Source organism: Equus przewalskii, chromosome 21 (genome assembly GCF_037783145.1).
Source record: "Equus przewalskii isolate Varuska chromosome 21, EquPr2, whole genome shotgun sequence".
In the NCBI taxonomy this organism is placed as follows: domain Eukaryota; kingdom Metazoa; phylum Chordata; class Mammalia; order Perissodactyla; family Equidae; genus Equus; species Equus przewalskii.
Genome location: NC_091851.1, coordinates 24,918,132 through 24,932,453, shown reverse-complemented (window position 1 = coordinate 24,932,453; position 14,322 = coordinate 24,918,132).

The following is a 14,322-nucleotide window of genomic DNA, read 5'->3' as shown; positions in this document are numbered from 1 at the left end:
CTTTCTCCATCTCCAAGCACTAGCATCTCAATGATTGGCTTATTGCGCATTGTGCATACAAACTTGAGATTAAGAGGCTTGGTATTATTTTCATATCTATTATCTTACTCACTTCTCATCTGAGGGGTTCTGTAAACTAACTGGTAAATTCAGGTGTGATTCTGATGATGCCAAGGTTGCAGTAGATCCGGTTCATTGGATGGCCAGGCAGTGGAATTCAGCATATCCCCACCCTACACAATGTCACAGAAGATATTCCTAGCTGTTGACTCAAAGCCCCAGGTTAACAGGACACAGCATGATTCCTAAGCAGACTGAAACGCTTGCCTAGACTCCTGGTCAAGAGTACAGCTGGCCTGTGACCCTAGGTCACTGTGGAGGAACAGTGGCAGAACTGACAGGAGCTCTGCAGGGGCTCATTTCCAGAAGTAGGTACAGCCTGCCTGCCTCTGCATGTCCTAAAGGCAGCAGTCCACCAGCCCCAGCTGAGGAAGGGCTGCAGGCTGGGAGGAAAGGCATCCCTTCCAGAGACAGAAATAAGGCAGCAAGAGTACTTGCTCCTTCCTGTGTGTCTGGGGTCAGTGTGAGGCATTAAGGCTGGCCTGGTCCTACAAGGAGGTATGTGAGCCATTGTAGCAGAAGGCAGGGCAGAGAGATGAATGCAATGAGGTGACTCCCTACTCCTCTGGTAGAACCTTCACTTCTTCTGAGTGGTCTCATGCACTCTGAATATATTTCTACAGCATCTCTGAGTTTCACTGTGTTACATTATTGTGCACTTGTTCACATGCTCCCTTGAGTTCCTCAGACTCTTCATCAGTGTGGCTTCTCTAGGGTTTGCCTTATGCTTAGGGGCAACAGGTAGGTACCCATGTGACCAGAGGTTCTGTGAATCTTGGCTTTGATCCTTATTGGTTGAATGACTGAGAAAAGGTTTTGTTCAACTTCCCTGAGCTGCACAGGGTTGTTGAGAGGATTAGAGAATACTCAAAAAGCCCAAATAAGTGGCACACTCAATATTATCAGTGTGAAAATTTCACCTACTACAAATATCTTATCCTGTAGTTTTAAAGATTTTTATTTTTTTATTTTTTCTCCCAAAAGCCCCCCAGTACATAGTTGTATGTTTTTGTGTTTTTTTTGAGTTGTGAGTCCTTCTAATTGTGGCATGTGGTATGTTGCCTCAGCATGGCTTGATGAGCAGTGCCATGTCTGCGCCCAGGATCCAAACCAGCGAAACCCTGGACCGTCAAACCAGAGCGTGCAAATTTAACCACTCGGCCATGGGGCCTGCCCCTTATCTTGTATTTTTAAAAATTTCTACCATTAAAATGATCTCTTCACATTCAAGCCCTGAAAGCCCTATTATATTGCTTATAGGGTAAAAGTATGATTCCAACTCATCATCAGTCATTATCATGATCCTGAACTGGTTTAGGTCAAGCAGAGGGCAGGAATGGGTCAAAAAAAGTAACCTTGGTTGGGCTGGAGCTGAGGACGAGAAATGTTTCCCAAACTTCAGTCATTTGGATAGCAGCATCAGGATTTCAACCATATCCCCATACCACCTATATTATCATTTACTTAATATTTTTCTTTAAATCAACTAACTTTTCCAAAACTCAAATACATTCATATAAAAAGGAAAATTTATATATCAGTGTCATTTGTCATAAACAGAATATAATCCTAGGAAAGAAAATGAATAAAACAGTATCATTAAATTCTAAATAGCTACTGTTGCCATAAGAAAACTCCAGGCTTGAGGTATATTTTCCTGGTTAAAAAGGAGATTAAGGGGCCAGCCCAGTGGCACAGCGGTTAAGTTTGCACGTTCCCCTTCCGCGGCCCGGGCTTTGCCAGTTCAGATCCCAGGTGCCACCTATGCACCGCTCGTCAAGCCATGCTTTGGCAGGCATCTCACATAAAATAGAGGAAGATCAGCACAGATGTTAGCTCAGGGCCAGTCTTCCTCAGCAAAAGGAGGAGGATTGGCAGGAGATGTTAGCTCAGGGCTAATCTTCCTCAAAAAAAAAAAAAGGAAATTAGTAAGTGTTGGAGTATGTTAATGACATATTAGGCCCAAATGAGACTTTCTTCTACCTACACATAATCCAGGCTTGAAAAGAGAACAGGAAAGGGAATTACTTTCTTATGATGTGATTCTTTGCTATTTTACGCTTGTCCATTTGCCACCTAAAATCATGTCCTGCATAACTTAATGTCATCCCATATACTACCGCTGATACATGTCCTAAACTTTTGGAAACAAAGGTCTGGTGCATGAGGGTAAATAAGGCCTGGGTGTGGGAGCTAAAACTGGGGCTGAGTTCTAGAAGTAAATTAAATAAATCAAATTGGAGGATCTTCAAAGGCCAACTTCACTTCCTTTACAGTTTGTGTAAACACTTTTACAACCTGTGTAAGATTTCTCTTTCTGCATCCCCTCTGGCATCTAGGATAGGGTGAGAATACATAACAGATGCTTGATGAACACCTGGAGCCGTCTGACTGAATAAAATGGTATTAATAGAACAAATCATCCAAATAGGACCCTGGAACCCCAAGGGGAAGACAGGTTTTCTGAAAGGTATTCCTTTATCTCCCACCTCCAACTGATAACAGGCTCAGCCTAAAGTCTAAGCAAGATGGGGTCATGCCATACACCAGAAGAGTAGAATTGATTCTTCTTTTTTTTTTTTTTTGAGGAAGATTAGCCCTGAGCTAACTACTGCCAGTCTTCCTCTTTTTGCTGAGGAAGTCTGGCCCTGAGCTAACATCATGCCCATCTTCCTCTACTTTTTATATGTGGGACACCTACCACAAAACATGGCATGCCAAGCGGTGCCAAGTCCGCACCCGGGATCTGACCAGTGAACCCCGGGCTGCCAAGAAGCAGAACGTGCGAACCCAACTGCTGTGCCACCGGGTGGGCCCCAAGAGTAGAATCGATTCTAAGGATAGAACCTTGCAAAGATGGTTCTTTCTCCTCTTCAGGACTTGGAGATCTGGCCTTTGACAAATAACTTTATTTACTCCTGTAATGGTCCTGTCCCATTTCCAAGTGGTGAAACAACTCCAAGGTAGCTTCCCTTCATAAAGGTCATTTATAGTAAGTGATGTGCTCCAGGTGTGTCTTGCACTGAAAACAAACTATCAAGGAATACTCCTTACCTGCCATACCTAAGAGACTGGTACTCTAAGTTTGTATCCGTTAGAGTCTATTTTCTTTCTTTCTTTCTTTCTTTTTTTGAGGAAGATTAGCCCTGAGCTAACATCTGCTGCCAATCCTCCTCTTTTTGCTGAGGAAGACTGGCCCCGAGCTCACATCCATGCCCATCTTCATCTACTTTATATGTGGAACGCCTACCACAGCACGGCTTGCCAAGCGGTGCCATGTCTGCACTCAGGATGCAAACCAGCGAACCCCAGGCCGCCAAAGCAGAACGTGAGCACTTAACCACTGTGCCACTGGGCCAGCCCCCAAAGTCTATTTTCTTGACTTTGCACAGAGAACAAGTGATGGATACACAAGGACTGTAACTACTATTTATAAAATAAAATATCTGAGTCTCTCAAAGGCAGTTTGGGAAATTCAGGGCCCTCCTAAGAGAAAGATGAAAACACCACAGTAGATATTCAGCCCTGAGAAAGTCTACCTTAAAGTTACCAGGCCTGTGGACAGAGAGAAAACTGACAAACTGTACATACTTTGCCTTAGCATGGAGCAGGGAATTGACTTTTTCTCTGAGAAGGGACTTTAGAAGCCAAAGGAAAACAAAGACTAAAAATAAACTCCTCTCTGAAAGGGTACAAACCAGCTATGGAAAAAATTTCGGAAGTCTTCTGGTCAATGAACCTTTCTCCCCAACCTAGTTTGGTGGAACCAGCTTCTGACAGTGGCTAGAATTATTCACTTATGACTCCCCTCCCCATTTGGGATCATTGATGGCAACTTCTAAGTGACCAGTTGAGTCCCTTGTGTGCTTCATTCATCAATCAGTGCATTCTCAAAGACTATTAATTATTTTGATTTTTCAACCCAAGTTAAATATAATCAGGAACCTTCCTGCTGCCTAGGGCCACCCAAAATCCCAAAGTTAAATGAATTCCAGAGTTGGGCCATCCCTCTGATCACTTTGCCTGGCCTCCCAGATCTTCAGTGCTTTCAGAGCTAAGGGGCCTCTATTTTCTCCTGCTCCCTGGCCTCCTCTGACTCAAGGATCTCCACCTCCCAAGAGTTGCCAACTCAGCAGGAGTTTCCCTGGTGTGAGTTCTTTTGCTTTATGGCAACTGACCTATCACATTTCTAATCCAGAAGTAGCCTGAAATTAAGATGCAAAAAACTGAATTTGGGAGACCAAAGGGGTTTAGTGCAATTGAATTTCAGGCATTGTTGGGTCTCCCTGGAGTTAAACCTACTGTGTAAGGGCCTCTTGCCCATGGTTTTGGAGCAGTTTGATAACTTGAAACATCACTTAGCCATGATAGAGTCCTGGTAGAGCCAGAAACCAGCATATTTCCGAACTAGGACTCCATCCCGTGCCACTCTCCAGTTTGAATCAATATCACTTACTAGCTCTGTGACCTTAGCCAAGTTACCTAATCTCTTTGGGCCTCAATCTCCTCAGATGTAAAACGGGGACAATGAAACTCCACAGAATTAATGTGAACTTTAAATAGAATATGTGAATACATGGCAGATGCTCAATGAATTTCAGCTTCCTTAACCCTACTTTTTACATTTTAGAGGAAATCTATTCACCTGCCTCTCCTCTTACTTAGTAGGCGGGATGAGGCTTGGGTTGAAATATTACTCAGGGGCACCTCTAGGAAGGATGTGGGGCAAGTAGCTTAGGAAGTCACAGGGATTGGTCTCTTTCTCAGATCCTAGGTTACAATGGTAAGACCAAGTCTGAATTCAGCTCCACTTCACTGAATGCTTGCAATGTTCATTTCTGGGACAAGCCTATCAGTAGGCATGACCAAGACTCCTCGTTAACATAGCCCAGCCCAGAACCTTGGAGATGGGAGTGATTCTAATCATAGAGAATGGAGTAGAATGTGCTAGACCATATATCTGGCTTTTATATATGGCTCTTAAGAGCAGAAGTACTTATCACAAGAACATGACATTACTGGGTCCATATTCTAGATAATTATTTACATGACTCTCAACTCTTTCAAGCAGGAATCCCCTCTTATTCATGTTTATTTCCCCTAAGTAGCTACCATATTGCTTTGCACATTGAAGGTGCTCATTAAGTTGGATTGAATTGACTCAGTATCTCAGAGCATGAAACTGAAGGAAAAAACTGGAACATAACATTGCTAGAGAGCAAGATTCATACTGACTAAACGAACCAGGAAGAAACAAAAGGTAGGCAGAATCTTTTCTATGTGCCAGACTTTGCTCATGTAACTTTTATCTGTGGACTTTCACCATCTGATAGAAAGTTGTTATTGCACTCAAGAAGACTATCTAAGGAATATGTCGTTAGTAGCATAAATAGCTAAAACAGTGGCTGGAATAGATAGTCTTGTTTCTGAAGCCATGCCTAGTTACCATCAAGTGACAAGTAAGACTTTTTTTCCCCCCCTGTGGCATGGGTTTAAGACAACACTTTGCCACCAACCATTCTGTACTGCCACAGGGCTGGGAGCTTAGCTCAGATCCCTTCTGCCTGGGAAGAGTGCTATTGCCTAGGAGAATTTAAGTTTCTCGATCAATTTTTATCCTCTCTGTGTTTTGTCCTTGATGCTTAGAGAGTATTTTGTAATTCATTAGTTAAAATTTTCCTTTCCGTTAAGGCTTAGTTTTGCTAACTTCAGGATTGTTAGTATGATTTTGTTTGTTTGTTTTTGGCCTGAGAGCTGAAATGGGAATGTTCCATACTGGAGGAGAGAAAAGCAGAGAGAGTCATTTAATCTTAGAATGGTTTGGGGTGTTAATAAACTGCTGATGGGGTTGCCTCCTCCACTAGATTTTTAACTCCTGAGGGCAAGGACTGTTCTTATTCATCTGTGTATCCCCACTGCCTAGTGGGGTTCCATGATGGATGTTTGATAAATGCTTACTGATTAATAAATGAGCCAAATATAACCAACATTGCAAAAAGTTAGAGGTGTGAAATTGGTAGTATCGGTAATATGCAGTAGAGAAGTTCAGAAGAAGAAGAAATCATTGTGGGCCAAGATGGTCAAGGAAGACTCTATGAAAGGAGTAGGAAGTTTCCACGGAAGAATTTGACAGAGATGGAATGGAATGTGGAAGGAATATGGGCTTCCAAATCAAGTAAACTCTGTGAGCCTCAATTTCTCCTCTATCCAAAAGTTTAAATTTAAAAAATGGGTACAGGAGCAGACCCAGTGGCGCAGCAGTTAAGTTCGCACGTTCCGCTTCTCAGCGGCCCAGGATTCACCTATTCGGATCCCGGGTGCAGACATGGCACCACTTGGCACGCGATGCTGTGGTAGGCGTCCCACGTATAAAGTAGAGGAAGATGGGCACAGATGTTAGCTCAGGGCCAGTCTTCCTCAGCAAAAAGAGGAAGATTGGCAGTAGTTAGCTCAGGGCTAATCTTCTTCAAAAAAACAAAACAACAACAAAAAGTGGGAACAGTAAACCTATACCATACATAAAGAGCAAATGAGAGAGCTATATAAAGTAATTAGCACAGAGTGTGATGCACACAAAAGAATTTGTAAGTTTTCTTTCTTTTACTGCCCTGTATAGTCATCTCATTGGATTTGAAAGCTGTCCTGATAGTATTCTGGAGTTTATGACGTCATTTCCTTCACCAACCAAGAAGCTTTCTAGACACCAGAGGAGCTATTCCTCTGGTGAAAACTACTCCAGGGAGGCCTTGTTCTTTCTCTAAGGACTAATAAGATAAATAACCATGCTGAATACTTTCTATCTTTTATCCTTGAGCACATATGACCATGTTGGACATGGGAGACCTTTACTAGGCAATGCATCTCCAATTTAATTTCCATTTCTGCCTCACGGAACTTTATTATTGGAAGAGCTCTTGGAGACAATTTAGTATAAAGTTTTCATTTTACATATTTAAAAAAAAACCTTTAGCCCAAAACAGTTAAGTGATTTACTCAGCTAGTTACCGGCAGAACTGTGAACTACACTTGGGGTCTTTTGACTTCGTACCCAGCACTCTTTCTAACATATCAGGCTATTTCACATTTCCATCAACAATTGGCAACCCATTTTTTTTGGTGAGATTCAGAGACATTCTCTGGCTTGTTTATCAAATGACTAGGAGAATCAAATGATTGACACAAATATAAGATATTTCTGCAAATTCATGATTCTTGACATCTGTAATATTGGTTATTTTAGGTGAGTTCTTCGTCCCTCAGTGACTGTATCTGGAGCAAGATGACATTTTGTTATTTCTCAAGATATTTACTTTTTCAAGTTTGAACACATTGTTAACATCATTTATTAGAATTTTATATTCCAAATTTCCATTAATTTTTTGCTGAATTTCATTTCTATTATAAAATTAATTAAACTTTAGCACTTTAAAGTTATAATTTTTCCCAGTGTATGTGCCAGATTAATCCAAGAAATTGTGTAATACTTCTTTAGGTAAAGTGGATAGAAGACATATGTTCCTTAATTATGTTTTCTGTATTTAATGAAGAATTACCTTATCCCTTCTTCTACCCTCAGAGAACAATTTAGTCATCCAACAAATATTTATTAAGTACCTGCTATGTGCCAGATTCTATGCTAGGCAATGAGAATACAGTATTGTACAATGAAAATCGAGGGAGATGAAAAACAAATAATGAACAACAATAAAAAACAAAATTATAGAAAATAATGAGAGTGCTAAAAAGAAAATAATGAGGATAATGCCAAAGAGTAATTGCAAGGGACCTACTCTAGACAAGGTGGTCAGGAAAGCATTCTCTGAGGAGGCAATGTTAGAGCTAAGACCTGAAGAATGAGAATGAACCAAATATGCAAAGAACTTGGAAAAGAGTGTTCTAAACAGTGGAGAAGGTAAGTACCAGAATCTTGAGGCAGGAAAGAGCTTGGCATGTTTGAAAAACAAAAGGGAAACCAGTCTGCCTACAGCATAGTGAACAAGGGGGAGAGAATGCAAGATAAACTGCAAAGACAGGTAGAGACTAGATCATGCAGAGCTTTGTAAGCCATGGTAAAGAGTTTGGATCTTAGCAACAAGAAGCAAAGAGTTTTAAACAGGGTAGTAACATAATCTAATTTTTTTCGTTTTTTAAAAATGGAGATATGATTTATATACAATGTGATATACAGGTTGTATGTGCATAGTGTGATGAGTTTTGAAAATTGCACATGCCAGGGTAACTTATTCCTTATCAAATATAGAACATTTCTTTCAGCCTAGAATGATTCCTCAAGCCCCTCCCCAATCATTCCTCACCCTCCCTCATACCCACTTTTAGATTTCTTTCACCACAGATTAGTTTTGCTTATTCTAGAACTTTATATTGGAATCATACAATACGAACTCTTTTGTGTCTGGCTTCTTTTACTCAACATGTTTTTGAGGTTCATCCACAGTGTGTTTCAGGAACTTGTTTTCTTTTATTTATGAGTAATATTCCAATTAACGGATATACCACCATTTGTTTCTCCATTCATCTGTTGATGAACAATTGAGTTGTCCATTATGAATAAAGCTGCTATGAATATCCTTGTGCAAGTCTTTTTGTGAAGGTTATATCTTCATTTCTCTTGGGTAAATACCTAAAAGTAGAGTTTCTGGGACATAGGGTGGATGTGCGTTTAATTGAATGAAAAACTTCAGACTGATTACCAAAGTGGTCAAATCATTTTTACATTCCCATCAGCAATGTATGAGAGTTCTGTTTGCTCCACATCCTCACCAACATTTGGCAATGACAGGTTGTCTTTTTTGTTTTGTTGTTGTTGTTATTCTAATGAGAGTAAAATGGTATCTCATTGTGATTTAATTTGTATTTCTTTTTTTTTTAAAGATTGGCACCTCAGCTAACAACTGTTGCCAATCGTTTTTTTTTTCTGCTTTATCTCCCCAAATTCCCCCTGGTACATAGTTGTATATCTCAGTTGCAGGTCCTTCTAGTTGTGGCATGTGGGACGCCGCCTCAACGTGACCTGATGAGCAGTGCCATGTCCGCACCCAGGATACCAACCAGTGAAACCCCAGGCCGCCACAGGGGAGTCCTCGAACTTAACCACTTGTCCACGGGGCCAGCCCCCTAATTTTTGTCATATGTTTATTGTCCATCTGTATATCTTCCCTTATGAAGTGACTGTCCAAGTTTTTGCCACTTTTTAAATTGGGCTTGTTTGTCTTTTTATTATTGAGTAGGAATTATTTATATACAAGTCTTTTGTCATATATATGTGTGTATTGTGAATATTTTCTAGGCTAGAGTTTGCCTATTCATTTTCTTATCAATGTCTTTTGAAGCACAGAATTTAAAAAATTTGGGGGGAAATAATTTCAAATCTATGGAAAAATTAAAAAAATTAAAATAGTATAAAAATCATTTATAGTGACTTTACCTATGTTTACCATTAACATTTTTATCCATTTGCTTTATCATTTTCACTGTCTGTCTCTCTCTCTCTACACACACACTCACTTACACATGCACGCACACAGTTTTTTTCTGAACAATTTTAGAATAAGTTGCAAACATCATGGCCCTTTACCTCTAAATACTTCCATATGTATTTCCTAAGAATATGGATCTCTTGTTACCTAACCACACAATGTTGACCAACTTCAGCAAATATGCATTGATATAATACTTTAGTCTATTGTCCACACTCCAATTTTAATTGACCCAATAATGTCCTTTATGGAATTTTTCCTCTCTGGCACAGGATCCAGTCTAGGATCACGTATTACATTTGGTTGTCATAGCTCTTTAGTCTTTAATCTTGAACATTTCCACATCCTTTCTTTGTCTTTCATGACATTGACATTTTAAAAAATAGAACATCCCCCCAAATAGAAACATTTTGGGTTTGTCTGATGTTTCTTCATAATTAGATTCAGTTTATGCATTTCTGATCAGATTACTACATAAATGCTGTATGTTCTCCTTGGGGCTTAATATCTAGAGGCACAAAATAGCCATCTTCCCCTTATTGGTGATGTTAATTGTGATCACCCAGCCAAGGTGTGTGATTTCTCCATTGCAGAGTTATTAATTTTTCCCTGGCAACCAATAAACAACTTTTTTATGGGGACACACTCTAAGATCATGCAAATATCCTGCACATCATAAAAATTTGCTCCTAGATTTAATATTTGTTGATATTCTTGCCTGAATCAATCTTTGTTATGATGGCTGCAAAATGGTAATTTCACAACCTCAGCATTCCCTACACATTTAGCAGTAAGCATTACACATTCTAATGTAGCAACAGTCCTCTCTCCCTTATTTATTTATTTGTCTGTTTATTTGTTACAAGTTGAGATTCACAGATTTCTGCTTTTAATGGCGTATTATTCATTACAGTCCTCAATATTTCTGTGCTAAAATTTTCAGATAGGGTCAATAGGAGCTCCTTGAAGCTGGCTCCTTTGCCCCCATTCTTATTCTGAGTAATTCCTTACTTTAAAGCATAACAAGATGTTCCAAGCTAATCTTGTACCTCCTGTGTCCCAGCTCTGGAATCAGCCATTTGCCCAAGGAGTCCTGGTTCTACAAAAAAAATTTTAAGGTGAACATACGGTAAAACTGACTTTTGCGTATACAGTTCATTTTCATACATGAATAGATTCTTGTAACCACCACCACAAACAGAATACAGAACAGTTCCATCACCCCCCAAAATTCCCTCTTGCTATCCCTTTGTAGTCATGCTCCCTGCCCAGTCCTCATCCCTAACTCATCCCTGGCAACCATTCATTTTTTTCCATCCATCAGTATAGTTTTTTGTCTTTTTGAAAATGTCATAAAAACAGAATAATACAGTATATAAAGTGAAACATCTGGGATGGGAGATTCCTTTTTTGGTAGGTTTTAATTATAAATTCAATGTCTTTAATAGGTGTAGAAATATTGAGTTTATCTGTTTCATCTTGAGTGAGGTTTGTGGTTTTCAAGGAATGAGTCCATTTCATCTAAGTTGTTGAATTTATGTGCAGAGAGTTGTTCATAGTCTTCCCTTATTATCTTTTAAATGTCAGTAATTTTTATTATCTTTTAAAAGTCTATAACCACTTTCATTACTGATTTTGGTAGTTTGTATTTTCTCTCTCTCTTTTTTTCTTTGTCGGTCTTGCTAGAAGTTTACCAATTTTATTGATTTTTTTCAAAGAACTAGTTTTTGGTTTCCTTGTTTTTCCTGTTTTCAATTTCATTGATTCCTGCTCTTTTCTTTATTACTTCCTTCCTTCTGCTTGCCTTGGGTTTAGTTTGTTCTTCTCTACTTTCTAAAGGTGCAAGCTTAGATTATACAATTGAGACTTTTCTTCTTTTCTAATATAAGCATTTGATGGTATAAACTGCCCTCTAAGCACTGCTTTTGCTATGTTCTGAAACTTTTGATTTGTTGTATTATCACTTTTGTTCAGTTTGAAATATTTTATAATTTCACTTGAGACCTACTCTTTGAGCTTTGATTACTTAGAAGCATGTTGTTTAATATCCAAATGTTTGGAAATTTTCTGGTTTTGATTCCTAGTCTAATTTCATTATGGTCAGATAACATGCTTTGCATGATTTAAATTCTTTTAAATTTGTTAAGGTTAATTTTATGACCCAGAATATGGCCTATCTGGATTACAATTTCCATGTACACCTGATTATTTTTTCCACATACGCTTGAAAAAAAAGTCTTTTGCTGTTGTTGGATGTAGTGTTCTATAAATGTCAATTAGATCCATGTGGTTGAGTTCTTCTATATGCTTACTAATTTTTTATCTAGTAGTTTGATCAATTACTGAGAGAAGAGTGTTGACATTCCAACTATAATTGTAGATTTATTTATTTTTCCCTTTCAATTCTATCAGTTTTTCTCCATGTATTTTGAAACTCTCTATTAAGTGTATACACATTTAGGATTGTTATATATTCTTGGTGAATTGACCATTTTATCATTATGTAATGCCCCTCTTTATCCCTGGTAATTTTCTTTGTTCTGAGACTTCATAGTTCTTAACTATTATCTCTTAAATAGTACTTTGTCTTGATATTAATATAGCCACTCAGATTTCTTTCGATTAGTGTTTGCATGTTATATCTTTTTTTCCAGGCTTTTACTTTAACCTAGCTGTATTATCATATTTGAAATGAGCTTTTTTTGTAGACAGTATATAGTTGGGCCATTTAAAAAAATCTATTCTCACAAACTTTGTGTTTTACTTGGTACATCTGAACCTTCTACATTTAATGTAATAATTAATATGTTTGGATTTAAGTATACCATTTTATTATTTGTTTTCTACTTGTTTCCTCTCTTTCTGTTCCTCTATTTTCCCTTTCCTGACTTCTTTTGGGTTATTTAAATTTTTTTCATATTCCATTTCATCTATTGTGGGCTTTTTTTTTTTCTTTATTGTAAGTTTTTTCTGTGCGTGGTTGCTACGGGGATTACAATATACATACTTAACTTTTCACAGCTTACTTACAATCAATGTTTTACCAATTCAATGTAGAAACCTCATCACTATATTAGTCTCTTTACTCTCCTCCCTTTGTGATGTGGTTGTCTAATATATTACATCTACATACATAGAAAATCCTATCAAGATATCATAATTTTTGCTTTCAATCATCAGACATTTTAAAGAACTCAGAGGAAAAGAATGGTCTATTATATTTACCCAGATATTTACCATTTCTATTGTCCTTCTTTCACTCCTGATGTTCCCAGTTTCCTTCTGGTATGATTTCCTTCTCTTTGAAGCGCTTTCTTTAGTAATTCTTTTAGAGCAGGTCTACCGGCGATGTATTCTCTTAGTTTGCCTTCATCTGAGAATTGATTTCATCTTCATTTCTCAAGGACATTTTCTCTGGATATAGAATTCCATGTTGACATTCCTTTAGTACATTAAAAATGTTGCATCACTTCCTTTTGGCCTCCATAGTTTCTATGAGAAATCCACAACCATTCAAATCATAGTTCTATAAGTAATATGTTATTTTTACTATGTTTGCTTTCAGTAATTTTTTCTTTGTCTTTAGTTTTCAGTAGTCTGATTATGAGTGTCATTTCATGGATTTCCTTGAGTTATTCTGTTTGGGGTTTGCTGAGCTTCTTGAATTTGTAAGTGAATGGCTTTCACCAAACTTGGGAAGTTCTTAGCTATTATTTCTTCAAATACTTTTTCTGCACTACACTGTTTCTCCTCTTCTTCTGGAACTCTAATAATACAAATGTTAGACCCTTTGATATTGTCCCTGAGGCTCTGCTTATTTTTTAAATCCTTTTTTCTCTGTGCTTAGATTGAAGAATTTCTATTGATCTATCTTCAACTTCACAGACTCTTTCCTCTGTTATCTCCATTTTAGTATTTAGATCACCAGTGAATTTTTTATTTTGGTTATTTTTCAGTGGGGTTGTAGTGATATCCTCTCTTTCATTCCTAATATTAGTAATTTGAGGGTTTTTTCTTAATCAGTTTAGCTAGAGGTTATCGATTTTGTTAATCTTTTCAAAGAAAAAACTTTTTATTTCACTGATTTTCTCAGATTTTTGTCCATATTCTATTTCACTGATTTCCATTCTTACATTTATAATGTCCTTCCTTTTACTTACTCTGGGTTTAATTTGCTCTCTTTTTTTCTAGCTTCTTAATGTGGAAGTTTAGATCATTGGTTTTAAGAGGTATAAATTTCTCTCTCATAACTGTCATGACCACATCCCAAAATTCTAACATGTGGTTTTAATTATCATTCCCTTCAAAATATTTTATGATTTCTTTTGATTTCCTCTTTGACTCATGGATTAGTAAGAGGCATATTTGCTTATTTTCAAAATATTTGGAGATTTTTCCAGATAATTTTTCATTATTGATTTTTAATGTAATTCTATTGTGGGTATATAATAGGTAAGATAGCATACACTGTATTATTTCAAATTTTTAAAATGTATTCACATTTATTTTATAGTCTAGCGTATGGTCTATATTAATGAATATTCCAGATGTATTTGAAAAGAATGTGTATTCTTCAGGTGTTTTTTCTCTTTTTTTTGTGGAGGAAGACTAGTCCTGAGATAACATCTGTGCCAATCTTCCTCTTTTTACACTTGAGGAAGATTAGCTCTGAGCTAACATCTGTGCCAATCTTCCTCTACTTTAT